Genomic DNA, 15,186 nt, shown 5'->3' on the forward strand with positions numbered 1-15,186 from the left:
TAATGAATGATTTCTTATGTGTAAATCAGAAGAAAGTTCAAGAGTTTAAAGGTTCACAACCTCCAAATGTGTCTCCCATTTCCTATGGAGAAGATGCATTTGCACATGTACTTGGACCCGAGTGCCGTGGTCGGTTTAGAGGGGTAGGAGCTGGAGTTACTTCATCTCTTCTAAAGGTTAGGGCACAGAGCAATGCAAAAGTGACTCAACTAGAACAAAAAGTTGAAACAATGATGGAACAAATTCAGCGATTGGGTCACATAATTATGGATCAAAAGAGTTTGATAGATAAGTTGATAAACCAGGTAAGTTCAAAACTTTCTTCTTTTTGTTGTTTGGGTATGAATTCGAGTGCATTAGAAAGACCTATCGACGAGAACTGCTTCATAAGTGTATTTTAAACCTTAACGTGGCTATTTTGTTTTTGCAGGATCAACAGTCCAGAGGAAACAAGCAAATGATGTAACAAAATGCATTTACCTAAGAGGTTATACTAAATTATTTGTATGTCCTTTTATTGGTTTTTTTTACCTTTGGTAGAGGCTTCTCTTGGTTTGGGAAGTGTATATCACAACGTATTTACAATCTTATTAAAGCCATGAATCTATAAGAAATGATCAAGTGATGCAAGAAAACTCATATGCTTCACAGGTTCAACCTTCTTTTATTCCCGTGGCACTGTTATTATTAACTCTAGATGCTTAATTCTATATTTTTTCTTGTATTCCCTTTTATCGTGGTCATCGCTTCATATTTGCAGAGGTGTGGTGCTATAAGAAATAATCAAATGATGCAAGCAGACTTATCTCCTCAACATGTGATTTTTTATATGGACCTTGCGATATTAGTGGGTTCTTGTTTTTGTGTTGTACATGTTTTTATGCAATGTCATTTTCTAGCATGTAATATTTTTAGATATACCAGCCTAAATATTTCTATGATCAAGTGAAACTTTGAAATTAATAGCAACTTATATGTTCAGACTAAGGAGGGAGATTTTCTTATGTGATTATGAATTGTTATGAAGCTTATTTAGTTGGGTTTATACATACTTTTGTTTAGATCTATAATTGGGTTAGGACTTAGTTTTGACTTTTCTGGTCTCATAAATTTGAGTGTTTTGTTCATAGGTACAACGTGAAAATAATGTTTGGAAGGAAGGTGGAGAATGCAAGCTGCTTAATTGGATGAATCCTAGTGATATAGTAGCTAAGGGACGTTGGATGACAAATACTCTTGATACAGTGGGGCTCTTCAAGCCTCTTGGCAAAAATGCCTCAAAAGTTTGGGCTGATAAGTCCATCAAAGGTTCTTCATTGCTATGGAGGAAGCCAAATTTTGACATAAAAACAAATCCAGGATGTTGTAGGTACTGCCATTGCTTGGCCAACTAATCATATAATCATGCTGCCCTCAAACGACATTGTGGAAGAGGAAGACGAAGATGAAGACGAAGAGGATGATGAAATGGAAGAGGATGACGGAATGACAGAGTATTGTAGGTATGATATATAACTTACATGATATTTTTTTATAAGTAGTATTGATAATCCTTTATAACGCTAGTTTGCGCCATTTGATAATCCTCTAAAACGCTAGTTTTACCAATGAATAAAGCTCGCGAGAACTCTAACCGCTAGTAAAACTAAAATAAAATTGTTTGCTATTAAGCTTTATCAAAGATTCTACTCTCAATCCTATTGAGATATAGTGGAGTAGATGATTCGTTCCACTCCTAGTTCTTTAGCATGAGATGTTTCATAACCTAATCAGTCTTATCTAAAGTCTATGAGAGTGAGAGATTTACGACTTATACTACGATGCAAATACGCATAACAAGATACTAACTATAATTGATTCAAACTACGGAAATACTACGTTGATTCTATAATAAGGAATTAGGGGGGATTGAGTCCACCTTAATTTAACTTAATTTACTAACGACGAATCGTTGTAATCCGAATTGAACTGCTTCGCAGAACAATTGGTTCATCCTAATCCTTAATTATACATGGCATTTCTACCAATTCATAACTAGCATGTGAACAATCAAACCCATTCTCATGGTGAACTAATCATTTCTAGAGTGGAAAAGAATTTACGACTACTCTATGCTAATCCAGAATCAGGCTTTCATCAAGGCTTCTCAACCCCTCTAATGGAGGTTTAGCCGAGAATCATTACACTATCCTTTCTGTATGAAATTGAATACGACATAATAGAACGATTCTAAATTTATGCAATTTAACTAAACAATAATCCAACCCAAAATCAATAACTACGAAATGAATAACAAACAAAAATTGAAATTAGATCTAAGCAATTTTAAATAACAAAAATTGAATTTATCAAGAACTAACTATTTTATTTATCTAATGAATGAATAACAATGATTCAAATAACTAATCTAAAACAAGGTATGAAAAACTAATTAATTAACTAATTAAAATTCTCAAAACTAGATCTAGAAGCTATCTCTAATGGCTACTTTCTATCCTAAGCTAATCTATATCTCAGAGTTAAGTCTTCTTTGTTGATATGGAGGAAATCAGATCCAAAATCGTGCATGGGCTTGGAGCCATGTTTTGGGCAGGAAAATCGGGCCCAAAACCCAATTTCTTTAATCCAAAAAGGGCTCTTCAGCTGGATTCGACTTCAAAAGACTTTTAGTCCACTTTTGCTCCTCTGATTAGGCCAAAACTTGGACCATTGGAAAGAACTTTCTGAGCCGGTCGTTTTGACATAAGGTAGGCTCAATTCCAAGGTCTGAGTCCAAAGATACGGTCTTCGGAAGTTCTACTAACTTTGTGCACTGTTTCTGCCCGCGTGGACTTTGACTTTTAGCTTTTGACCGGGCTTTACAAAGGCTTTTTCTCCTTGAATCTCGGCCTTTAATCATAGAACTTCTTAGCAACCAACCCTTGCTCCTTTATCTCACCAAAGTGGCATAGTTCTGCACATAATTGACTTTACTGCCTGAAATACATAAAAACACGTAATCAGCATTAACTCTTATTTATTACTCGCATAATTGGTCTAAAAGTATGATTGTTAAGGGGTTAAAACTACAGTTTTGGGCTCTTATCAAACCACCCCCAAACAGCATTTTGCTTGTCCTCAAACAAATATGAGAAATTAGAATAAGTGACCAAAAATGGAGTTCTAACTACTCGTTTAGAAAAGCGATTGCATTGACCATATGCAACAAGGCCTTAAACCACTAGGAATTCCCTAGTGGACGAGTTATAGCCTCGTGAGAGTTTTCCAGTGAAGGTACTCACAAACTTCATCTATACTATAACAACTAAGAAATAAAACTATTGTTTCCTTATTTATGCCTCAATTATCTATACATCTCACTAGCAATGAATACAGAATAATCAAATCGAAACTTAAACTAATATATGCATAATAATCAATCATCTATGAATAAACATATATACAATGAGTAATACTATGAAATGCAGTAACAGGTTCGTTTCTGAAAACTTGGAATAGCGTCCTTAAGTAGGTTTTCACATATAAGTCAAGATACAAACACTCTGATTTTCCCACTCAAGTTTCGCTACTCCAGTGTGCAGTGGGCACACTTTACCTTACAATCTCAATGACACACAAAGAAGTTGGAGTCGATCAAACACATCTGTCACTTACTATCACACTAACCTATTCCTAATTGAGCTAGAGGTCTTCATTAGGTGTTGCGGGGATTAGGAGATGGTTTAAGAAGGAAGGAAATGGATATTCAAAAAGGACAAGTCTGAGATAATAGAGTCTTCATATTATGTAACTATAGAAAACCTTGTTCTTTATTTTTCCTTCAACACTTTGTTCCCTCCTTAGCCATATTTTTCTTTTTCTTTGGCTTTTGACTCCCTTTTATTCTATTTTTGGAGTTTTTATTTATTTCTATTTTTATTTTTATTTTTATTTTTTTTCTTTTCTTTGGATGGAAACTTTTTTTCTTTTTCTTTTCTGAAGCAGCTACTAATTTTTGTTTACACATGTTTTTCTCTTCTTCTTCCTTCACTCATTCTATTCTCAGACTTATTCTAAATTGGGTAGGTTAATTTTTTTTATTTTTTTTTGTTTTGTAACAAGGTAAAGGATTTGTGGTTTATGAAAGGCTAAAGAAAGGCTCAGAGGGGCGACTAGCGGAAAATAATTTATAGGTTTGAATTTCGGGCTATATCGATCCAAAGAGGGCCTAAATTTCTTTTTAGGATATGGTTTAGTGATCAAGCAAGTGGGCGTGTGATTTTTCTATCCGATTTTTTACTCCTCTTGTGTCATTTCTCAAATGTTTCACTCATATAAGGCTTTAGGCTATATTCTCACAGGGTTTGTAGAATAAGTACTCTAGCCTAGATTTCAGAAACTTTTTGCCAAACAATCATAGATACTCATGTAATATATTTATAGATAGATGCAAAGATTATTACCTACATATTAACCTAAGTTTCTAAAAACTATTCTAATGCAAAAGCTACTTGCGACTTCTAGATTATTAAGAGCATAAAGAAAGAAAACAATACCAATATTCCTAACTGTATAGCATAAACTTTTTTATTTATATTTTTGAATTTTTAAAATTTTACTAGAAAGCAAGTGCATATTATACATATCTATATCCTGACAGATGTCTTAATTACACGTGTTTTTATGCCCACCCCCAAACAAGAAATATGCTTTGTCCTCAAAGTATTTAAATAAATAGGGTAGGAAAAATACCATGGAAACGCGTAAAATTCTGGAACATCTGCAAAACCAGGTTATAACATACTAATATAGAAAAGAAAACTGATGCCACTCTATAAGAGTTCCACCCATTATGTGGTTAACAAGAATTAAATTGCTTAGGACATAAGCAGACACTAACTGTAACTAAAAACTTACATTATCTCCCGCTTTTATTCATCATTCTCCTCATCCTCTCCTTCTATAAAGAAGTGAGGTTCCTTCGCGTCCTGCCATGCCATGATAACTTGCCAGGCTTCCTGCCATTTATCATCTATTATTGCTAACCTATTAAGCGATACTTGGTCTGACGGGGTGTAGGGTGCAACCTGATGAGGTTGTATCCTCCACCATTGCCAAGTCATTGCACGGAACTATCGAATAATACTATTGGTGGGTCGCACAGTGTCGACCTTAATCCAATCCGTGAAACATGTACAAAAAAAAGGGAAGAAACATAGCATAATACGGGAAATTAGAACAGGCATAAGAAGGTATTTATGTCTCATGTTATGGGCTCGTTGTAACGCCCGTATTTAAAATACGTATTTTATTTATTAATTTATTAATTTAATTATTTATTTAAAAATCGGCTGGATTGGATTTGGGATACGCGGGCCTGATTTTTGGGCCCGAGTCTGTGTTGGGCTTGGGTTTCAGACCCAAGTATATAAACACATTGTTATAGAGAATAGGGTTTTGGAGAATAAAAATATATTAAAAATGGAGGCTCGAGCGTTGGAGCACGACGACTCGGACTCGGAGAAATTTGTAAGAGCTGTGAATACAGGTGAGTAGAGTTTATCTCTCACCACTACTAAAACTGTAATTTTTGGTCTGTTAGAATTTACGAATTTACTGTCAAGTGTTTCGACCAGTTTTCACAGTTATTTAGTTCTGTCGATATCTGTTAGTTTTATTTTGAACTGTGGAAGGTAGAATGAGCAGTTCATGGAGGCTACCGCCCATGAATGGTACTGCCATTAGATTATGTTGATTTGTTTTGATGTGGGTTTAGAATCGCTTGTTGAAGATCTGTTCAAGCTCTTGAACGAGACGTTAATGGCGTCGTCGCGATTTGGTGGATGGGTGAAGGGTATGGTTTGAATTGTGGTTGGGGAAAAGGTGTTTTGGGTCGTGTAGTGAGGTGTGGTTGGGAGCTTGGAGAAGGATTGAGTGGTGTAGTGAGGGTGTGGAACATTTGAAGCTCTCGGGAGGAGCATCAATGGGCGCCTTGATTGGCGAATTCGATTTGGTGCTACCGGTGTGAGGGAGATGAGATCGAGTTTTGTGTATTAAAGATGTTGGGTTTTTCTTTAGGAGTCCAACCACTTGGTTGGAATGGGTAGGCGATTGGAACTTGTGGTGGCCGGATTTTGGTGCTGGTGGGGGAAGAGAATGGGTGAAGAAGATGAACTGTTGGGGCTTGGGCCTTGGGCCTTAGGTGAGTTTGGGCCGATCCAAATCTTTTAAGTTGGGCTTGTTCTATTTTTAGATGGGGCCAGTTCTAATTTAGTTTGGTTGGGCCGGTTTTTAATTAAGTTGTTATTGGGCCGGACCAGTTCAATTAAGCTTGGACCAATTTGGTTTAGTTCTATGGGCCCGTTTCATTTGTTTTGATTGGGCCCATTTCAGTTCAATTTTCGGGCCGAACTCAGTTGTGTTTTTGGGCCAGTCCATAGGACTTAAAATAGATCTAAATGGGTCTTCCAACTTTTAGACTTTCGGGTTCTAAGGTTTGGGCTCGGCTAGTTGGGTCCGAACCGTTTTCGTAGTCATGAGCCTATGAGTCATGCACATTGACCTTAGCCATGAACCATGGCTATGACTCTAAACTTGTCGAACATGGAAATGCCAGTTTGACTTTGACCATGCCAGTTTGACTTTGACCATGACGTGTAGACTTTGACTTTGACCGTTGACTTTGACCGTTGACCTTTGACTTTGGAATGTTGACTTTTTCCGTTTTTCACATATTTAAGAATATGGACAAATATAATAATAAAATATTGTCGCACATCATATAACGTTGTTTGTCATTATCGAATTAATATTTGGCGTGAGTAGTGTGTAAAAGCTTTATATATATTGGGCTTTGATTGTGGATGTGGATCGTTTAATTGTCTTTGCATTATATGTTGTAAATTGTATGGACAAATCAAATGCTAAAATACTGTGGAAGCTTGTATAAATTTGGTGGTCATTATCTAATTAAGATCTGACGTTGATATTGTGACATTATATAATATGTTGGGATATATATATATATATTATATATAATGCAATATGTTTAGGAGAAATAAATGTATAAACACTCCATTATTATATATGTGAGATGCTACTATGAGGTAGTATATGATTGGTGAATATTTGCCTACGGGATTGTGGCTTAGTGCAATAATATATTGGCACGTGAAAGAATGAAAATGGTTATGAGATATATTCGAGACATTTCTAAATATTGTGGCTTAGTGCAATAATGTATTTGACATGCACGTGATATAGTGAAACGTTTATGAGTCATAAATGTATGACACCTGAATAAATTACGTAACGAAAATCCTAGAACCTGACTACCACAACTCATGTGATCTGCCCTGTGTGGGCGTATTTGATATATAAGATGTTGTATATATATGAGATGTTGATTGACCCATGTGTTGGGCAATCGTAGCTGAATAGTGGCTTGATATATAAGATGTTGATACATAAGATGTTGTATATATATGAGATGTTGATTGACCCATGTGTTGGGCAATCGTAGCTGAATAGTGGCTTGATATATAAGATGTTGTATATATATGAGATGTTGATTGACCCATGTGTTGGGCAATCGTAGCCGAATAGTGGATTGATTATTCCGTTTGCAAAATAGAACGAGATGCGCAATATCTTATGCTGAATAGTGGCATTACTTACATAATTGCTTCCGTGTGAGGATTTACCTGGTGTGCGGCATCCCGCTTAGGGTGGTTACGCACGGAGTGGTTCATTATGTAAGGGGAGGCATGTGGATGTACATGTTCGGCGTTGGGTAGCGATTGTGGTAGCCAGGGAAACTAGGTAAGACATAGATACTGACGTGATTTTTAGGGACACACAAAGAAAGCCTTAAATAATCTAATTATGGTAATATGTTGGTTATTTGTTTAGTTGAACCTAAAGCCTCGAGGGAGGAACTACTGCCTTATTTATTATGTGTATAATTTGTTGCAGTAGTTAGTGGGAAGTTAAAAGCCTCGGTGGAGGAACTACCGCCTTAATTATTGTACTTAAGGATGTTATATTAGTCGTTGAAAGTTAAGGCCTCGGTGGAGGAACTAACTGCGTATGGTTTTGTGTATATATTGGTATAAGTATATGATGTATTTTAGGGCTACTCACACCATCATTTTTTATAATGATGACCCGATTTGCATGTTTGCTTATCGGGTGTGTTCATTAAATGAAACGCAGTTGATAAGTCTTGACAGGTTTAGTGTTGAAGAAGATTGGTTCTTTGCTTGTGGTTTTGCGTTAAGCGTTGCATCTCAGGATATGTTTTGTTTTCCCTCGAGGTGATATAGAGTTTCAGTCGAGACAAAGTTATTTGTATTTTCATTTGTAAATTTTTGTAATGAAGAGGACATTTGTTTAATTGAAATTTTTATTGGTTTTTAAATTATCCGCATATTTAAACTGTTTATGGGTTTTTTGGAAGTGGAGAGTGCGTCACACCTCGGAGATCGAAGAGTCGGGAACAAATAATGTTTTTCCAAATTCTGTCGAAATTCGGGGTGTGACACTCATGCTAAACTAGACATCAAGGTTCTGGGAAGGTCATAGAATATACATCTCGTGGCTAAAGCAAGAAAGACGCTGCAAGTGGCATCATTCACAGAAGAAAAACGCCATTCCCCTAAAATGTTTAGCATGATCCAAAACATAACAGTTCCTATGTTCATGGATAGGCTACCAAAGGCAACGTTATATTCCCCTTGGTCCTTGATATAGAAAATGCCTGCCCCATAAGCCTCATGCAAAAACTCGTATGTGTAGACATACATATTATCTACCCAATAGCACCATGGGTCTTGTATTTCAGCTGGCATAGCAAGTCCAAGAACAAATGCTAGCAAAAACCTGGTAATTTCCATTGGTTCATTGTCAATGTTGATCCATCTGGTCTCTCAAAGAACATGCAATTATCATAGAAATAATATGCAAGTGTTGAAGAATAAAGTTCATTAGGTCTTACCATTAGCGGTTCCCAGCCTACGTGTGTGATCACGTCGCGAAACCAAGCACCATAAGTGGTGCTTTGGAACAAATCTTTGAAAGACTGTTCCTGTATTATCATTGGAGATGTCATCTCAAAACTACGCTCTGGAACAACTGCAAATGATCCGAGAACAACCCGCAGAAAACTGGAAATTTTTGTGTATACGGAGGTCGCAGTAGCGAGGCTTTCACGTGAAGAAAAGCCAAAGCGCGATGATTTTGAGTTACAAGACTCTAAAGCGCGCTTTGCGCTTTAATGCAGAAGCAGCGCTCGACTAGAATTTCGACAAATGCTTAAAGGCGCAAAAAGCGCTCAAAGGGGGGCAAGTGCGCTCCGAGCTGCTGAGTTGTGAAAATGGTGAAGAACAAATGGGAAACGTGGGAGTGTAAGGTGAGAGATGGATGTGAGTAGTAGTGTGGGTTGTGAGTGTAGAATGAATGAATTTTTTATAGGTTTTAAATTGTTAAAACGAATCGGGAAGTTGCCAAAAAGCGTTAAAGCAATTTTCTGGAAATAATAAAATTTCCCAACCCGAAAACGAAAACAAATCATATTCTTGATTCTAAAACAACCCTAATATCTTTTAGGTTGAATTTAGGATAGAAACTGCCTAACTTCTCTAGATTTCATCCTATCCAATATCTATTCATAGATATGCCCATATCGGCAATATTTTCAACCCCTACTCCAAAACAACTTCTAAACTTGATGATCATATACAAATCATGGTAGAATAAATAATAACCACCCCCAAACAATTTGGGAAGGTGGGATCCATAATAACAACCACACACAATTTGAAAAGAACCACATTATATTAATATTGGCATTCAAACAACTTTTCAATACAAAATTCAAATTTAACTACGGAATTCATAAACTTTACATCGAAAGGAAATAAAAACCATTAAAACTACAAATAAAATATCATCAACCTATACAATCCCTAAACACGTCTGCTACTTGTAGTGGATGGCACACGCTCAGGAGATGGCTCCTGAGCTCTCGATGGGTCATTGCCCTTCGTCTTTCAGCGACGACGCTCGTGCCTCACAGCTGTATCCTCAGAAGAACTCCCATGGGGTGGGAAGTGTGCAAGCATATCGGAGTGGAATTGGCACTGAGATTCCAGCTCAGCCCTCGTCTGTTCCCACCGGTCATCCTCATGCTGGGTACGACTCTCGAAGTTATGATGCATAGTAGCCTGCCGAGTCCGGAGGTCTTCGTAAATAGTATTGAGAGAACACATGCCACGATGAATCACAACCATGCTTTCTGCATCTGACCTACACCTCTCCAAGGCATCGGCATCAAAACATGACATGTCATCCTCATTCTCCGAGTCATTCTCGTTCTCCGAGTCAATCCTTTCGACTACCCTATCCTCAGACAACCTCCAAACTCGTTGGATACATTCCGTACAAATACGAGGATTTCGGTGTTGGTTCAGGCAAATCCTATCAGACGTCGGAGTTACATTGAAGGTCATCATGATCTTTGTTATCAAAACAGGGAGAGGTGCAATACTCTTTCCAACTCCCCTAATCATGTTACACAAAATCTCCAAAATACAGAACTCATACTTCTGCTCCTGGAGTATCCATAGAACGTGGAGGCAGTTCAGACCGATGTCGCTGACTTTCTCCTTCCCTATGACATTCCTACCAATCCACTGAGCTACAACCAGCTGGTTGGTTCTGAGGGACGACTGGTGAACACAATGCGAGCTCGCATTGTAGTTGCTTTCGAAAATAGTCGCGTTCATCAACGGCTCGACCCCAGTAAATAGGGACTCCTGCAATGTGGCATCGAGATGGCGTCTATGCGGAATGACCAAAATCTCGACCAACAACTCCGTAGATACTTCTCGCCTCCTCCCATCCACCTGAACAAAAATTCTCCTCCCATCCAACTCTCTCGTGTTGTAAAACTGTCGGACCAAATCTTCATGGTAAAAATCATCAGTCGAGTACCACAAACTACTCCAGTCTCTACTAACCATCTCGTCACCGTAAAATGGTGCGAAGTGGTCAGCAGTAAACGCGTGCTCTGGCAAAATTCGACGTCGTTGAGCCATTGGAGTTTTGATCTGATTTGAGGTTTGATAGAAGGTGTAGGAAGCAAAGAGAAACAACCTCACTAGAAAAACGATGGTGGTGGCGTGGTGGAGGTGCGGTAGCTCCAAATTTTTGAATTTTTAGTGGTTTTCGGTTGTTTAAATTGGTGGAAGTGGCAGTGGGGGTAGGTAGGAGAAGATTTGGGGTGGGTTTGAACTTTGGGCGTGGGTGAATTTAGATTTTCTCTTTATTTTTAGTTTTATGTTAGGGTTTAAAGCTTTGTTTTTGTTAATGGCGGTTTGAAGGTGAAGATCGCGAACTGATGGTTTGAAGGTATAGCGAGCGCAGCGCTTTGAGAGTCTGTAGCGAAGTTTGGGCCCAAGCCTAATATGATTTTCCGATTTTTGTCGAGTTTTAGCTCAACTTCAAACTAAATTTGCCGCTTTGTTACCGGTCCGATTTTTGCGAATGAGATATGAAAATGATCAGGAGAGAATTTCCAATCCAATGATCTATAAAACACTCTATTCTGACCATGGGTGACATATAAGAAAATGCAAAATGCCTCGAAGTGCATGTATAACGTAAGTTATGCGAACTAATGAAATCTAAATTCATAGATTATGTCAACCCAAATCAAAATACAATTAAATGGCCTAAGTAACATAAATGGAAAGTTAAATATTTCAGGACGAAAACACGAACACCCCACCCCTAAACAAATTTTTTACAACAGTTTTAGAAAATTTGTTTTACAGTGGGTCTTTTAACGTCAGATTCCCGAGACTTCCTAGATTATTATGTTTGTGATTTAATTTTTTTTTTCTCTTTTTATACATATGGATTAATATAAAGAAAAACAATAAGCAATAAAGACATAATTCACACCATAAAGAAACATGACTCAAAAACTGAGAAAACATGTGTGAGCGAAAACCGTGAATTATGTTAAACGTGGACTTAGGATTCGATAGTTACAACCACACACTCCATAGGGAGGGCCCGATTACCTGAATGGTGCACTTACCAATATATGGAAGTGAAAGGAAGTACCCCAAACAATAAAATGAGTCGTTTATAGTCAGATTCTCGAGACTTTATCGATAACATATGTATGAACATACAGTTTATCATATATCAACAACCAAAATAGTTGTGGATCGTTCCATAAATAAATATCACAGAAAATATATCCAAACATAATGAAGCACCAAGATTTCCTACGATGCAACTTAGTGAAATGAAAGCGAAGTCGAAAAGACCTATAACGTACTCGAGCATGCACCTTCTTCTTCATCTTTGAACGAGAGGTTGTCCTAGTGAATGAGTGTGAAAAATTGAATGGTTATGGAAGATATGGTGGATATGAATAATTTTTAGAAGGAAAGAGTGGAAAAAATGAGAATGTAGGTTTAGCACAAGACTCATTCGTGGTGTAGGTAGGAACTGTCTCAATTCTGAAAATGAAAGTGTCAAGTGCCTTTCCATTGGGCATTATTTCTATTTTAGGAGAATTTAGAAATTCATAAAGCACAGGAGAAACAAGAGGGTCCAGTGCAAACTCTAGCTTCCTTTGAAAAGGTGGAGGGTGGGGAATATTAGTGATAGAAGGTGAATGATATGATGTGGGTGAATGGTTCTCGGCTAGAGCTCTCAAGTCCATATCATTAGAAGTCTTGATATATGCAAGACATTCCTCAATAGGTGAGTCAAAAGGATCACTAGGGTAGAGATTAAAAAATTCATCTTCCGTCATAGCGTCAAGGGATGAATGGTTGTTGACAAGGGGGGACTCGCGAAGTGGTAAAGAAGAGGTGCAGAAAAGTTTAAAGAAATTTTCCTCTATTTCCTCTACTACCAGGAAGTCATTGTTAAAGTTGGAATTTCCGAAGGAAAGAATTTTGTGCATTGGATCCTCAGGAAACATGTTTTTGAAATAATCTTGAGCTAAGATCTCGATCATGCTAATCTCTCCATCGACAGTCATATCTGAAAACTGCTCCGTCGGTTTAAAAACATTTACGTCAACAGAAAGATGGCCAAAAGACATGGACATCAAATCATAGCGACAGTTTATGAGCGCGTTGGCAGTAGCCAAGAAGGGACGCCCTAAAATGATAGGTACAGAGTCGTTAATGACTTTTGTGTCGAAGATAACGAAGTCGGCTGGGTAGTAAAAATTTTGGACTTTAACCAGCACGTTTTCAACCACACCCTTAGGATACTTAATAGACCGATCAGCTAATTGCAACTTCATTTTAGTGGGTTGCATCTCTTGTAGACCTATTTATTTGTATAGATAATATGGGAGTAAGTTAACACTCGCCCCCAGGTCTAATAATGCGGTCGTCATGTGGGAATCTCCTAAGGTGCATTATACAGTAGGACGACCAGGGTCCTTGTACTTAACAATTCCGTTATGTTCAGATAGAGTTGGGAATTGTTCAGTTAAGAAGGCGTCTCTTGGTATATTTGTCTTACGCCTAGTAGTACACAACTCTTTAAGAAACTTAGCATGGTGTGGTAGCTTTTTAATAGCTTCGAGAAAAGGAAGGTTTATCGTCAGATTTTTAAAAACATCCCTAATCTCTTCATAATTTGTATCCTTGGTCAACATAGTTAATCTTTGGGGAAACGGTGGTTTCTCTCTATATTTTGCATATGGATCAACAGGGTGGTTCACCTTGGCTTTCTATTTCTTTGGTTGTGGTTTAACTGGTACCTCTACCAGGGTAAGATCTTCAGTTACTACTTCGGTATTTAGTAAAATATCTTGTGTAGGGACTACTGGTGGGGTAACTACAGGCATAGTTACTTTGTCATCAACTACTCTACCTGAACGGAGAGTGGTGATAGCATTTAGCTCACCAACGTTTTCATTTTTATTACTAGTATTACCGTTTACCTCAAAGGCTGTGTTTTTTGTTTTAGGATTAGGTATCGCTTGACTTGGAAACACACCTTTGGATTGGGTTTTATCTTGGGTTAATTGTTGGCTTAAATTAATAATGGATTGTAAAAGCTGTTCGTTAGATTGAGCCATGGTTTGGAAAAGTTGTTGGCTCACTTGTATGAAGGTGTCAAAACGAACCGGTTGTGTGGGTGTAGTGGTCACGGGTGGTGTTACTAGAACTATCGCACGTTGATTATTAACAGGTGGGTTGTGATAGTTATTATTTACCGGAATAATGCCTCTATTAACATTATAATTATTATTGTTATAATTATTATAATGACCTTGTCCTTGTCCTTCTCCTTGTCCTTGTCTCTGGGGAGCTTGGTTGTAATTAGGCGCTGGCCTAACATTTTGATTATTATACCCTAGAGGTGTGACTTGTTGATTATTTCTCCAACTGAAGTTGGGATTTTGCCTCCAAGGGGCGTTACGCTCACTATTAATGGAACAAGCATGTTCATAGGCTAGAGGACAGTAAAAGTCGGGATGCTCAGGACTCAAACATAAATTACATGGATTGGAATTGACATTCATGATGGGGGTAGGCTTTTGTTGAACAGAAATAGCCTCTACCTTTTTAGTGAGAGATTCGATTAAAGTTTTTAACTCAGGATCGGGTTTCATCTCAAACATACCAGCAGCTTTAACTGTGGAAGACGAACTAGCAGAGCGGGGGATATCATCACTAGCCCCCCCAGTTGTTGTTACGCTTAGTTTGGTCTTCTAAAAATTTATAAGCCTCCGAGGCTCCTTTACTTAGGAAACTACCCCCATTCATTATGTCTAGGACTTCTTTATGGTGATGTAGAAATCCTTTGAAAAAGGCACGAACTAACATGTCTTTCGCAAGATTGTGGTGTGGACACTCTATAACCAGATCGGTGAAACGATTCCAAGCCTCAGAAAATGATTCATGAGGATTCTGTCGAAAGAAATGAATCTTGGAAATCATTTCATCTGTCTTCAGGGGTGGGTAAAAATGTTCCATAAATAGTTGAACAAGTTTAGCCCACGAGTCCACAGAATTAGGCGCTTGGGTAGTTAACCAAGACGCTGCCTTATCGGCTAAAGTGGAGGGAAATACCCTCAGTTTAATTTGTTCAGCACCCACCGTAGGATGGTGGAATGTTGTAAGGACTTGTTCAATCCTACGCATGTGCTGATAAGGTTTTTCA

At 37.8% G+C, this 15,186-nt stretch overlaps 1 long non-coding RNA gene across 1 annotated transcript in view; it reads left to right on the forward strand.

Moving 5' to 3' along the window:
• Nucleotides 1-1,452: 1,452 nt before the first annotated feature.
• Nucleotides 1,453-15,186, forward strand: part of LOC147524637 (uncharacterized) — a 50,489-nt gene continuing 36,755 nt past the window's right edge. The window contains exon 1 of the long non-coding RNA XR_015197059.1: nucleotides 1,453-1,502. This is a non-coding gene — a long non-coding RNA (uncharacterized LOC147524637). The remainder of the gene's footprint in view (nucleotides 1,503-15,186) is intronic.

The sequence above is a fragment of the Coptis chinensis genome, chromosome 1, assembly GCF_015680905.1.
Source record: "Coptis chinensis isolate HL-2020 chromosome 1, ASM1568090v1, whole genome shotgun sequence".
Lineage (NCBI taxonomy): Eukaryota > Viridiplantae > Streptophyta > Magnoliopsida > Ranunculales > Ranunculaceae > Coptis > Coptis chinensis.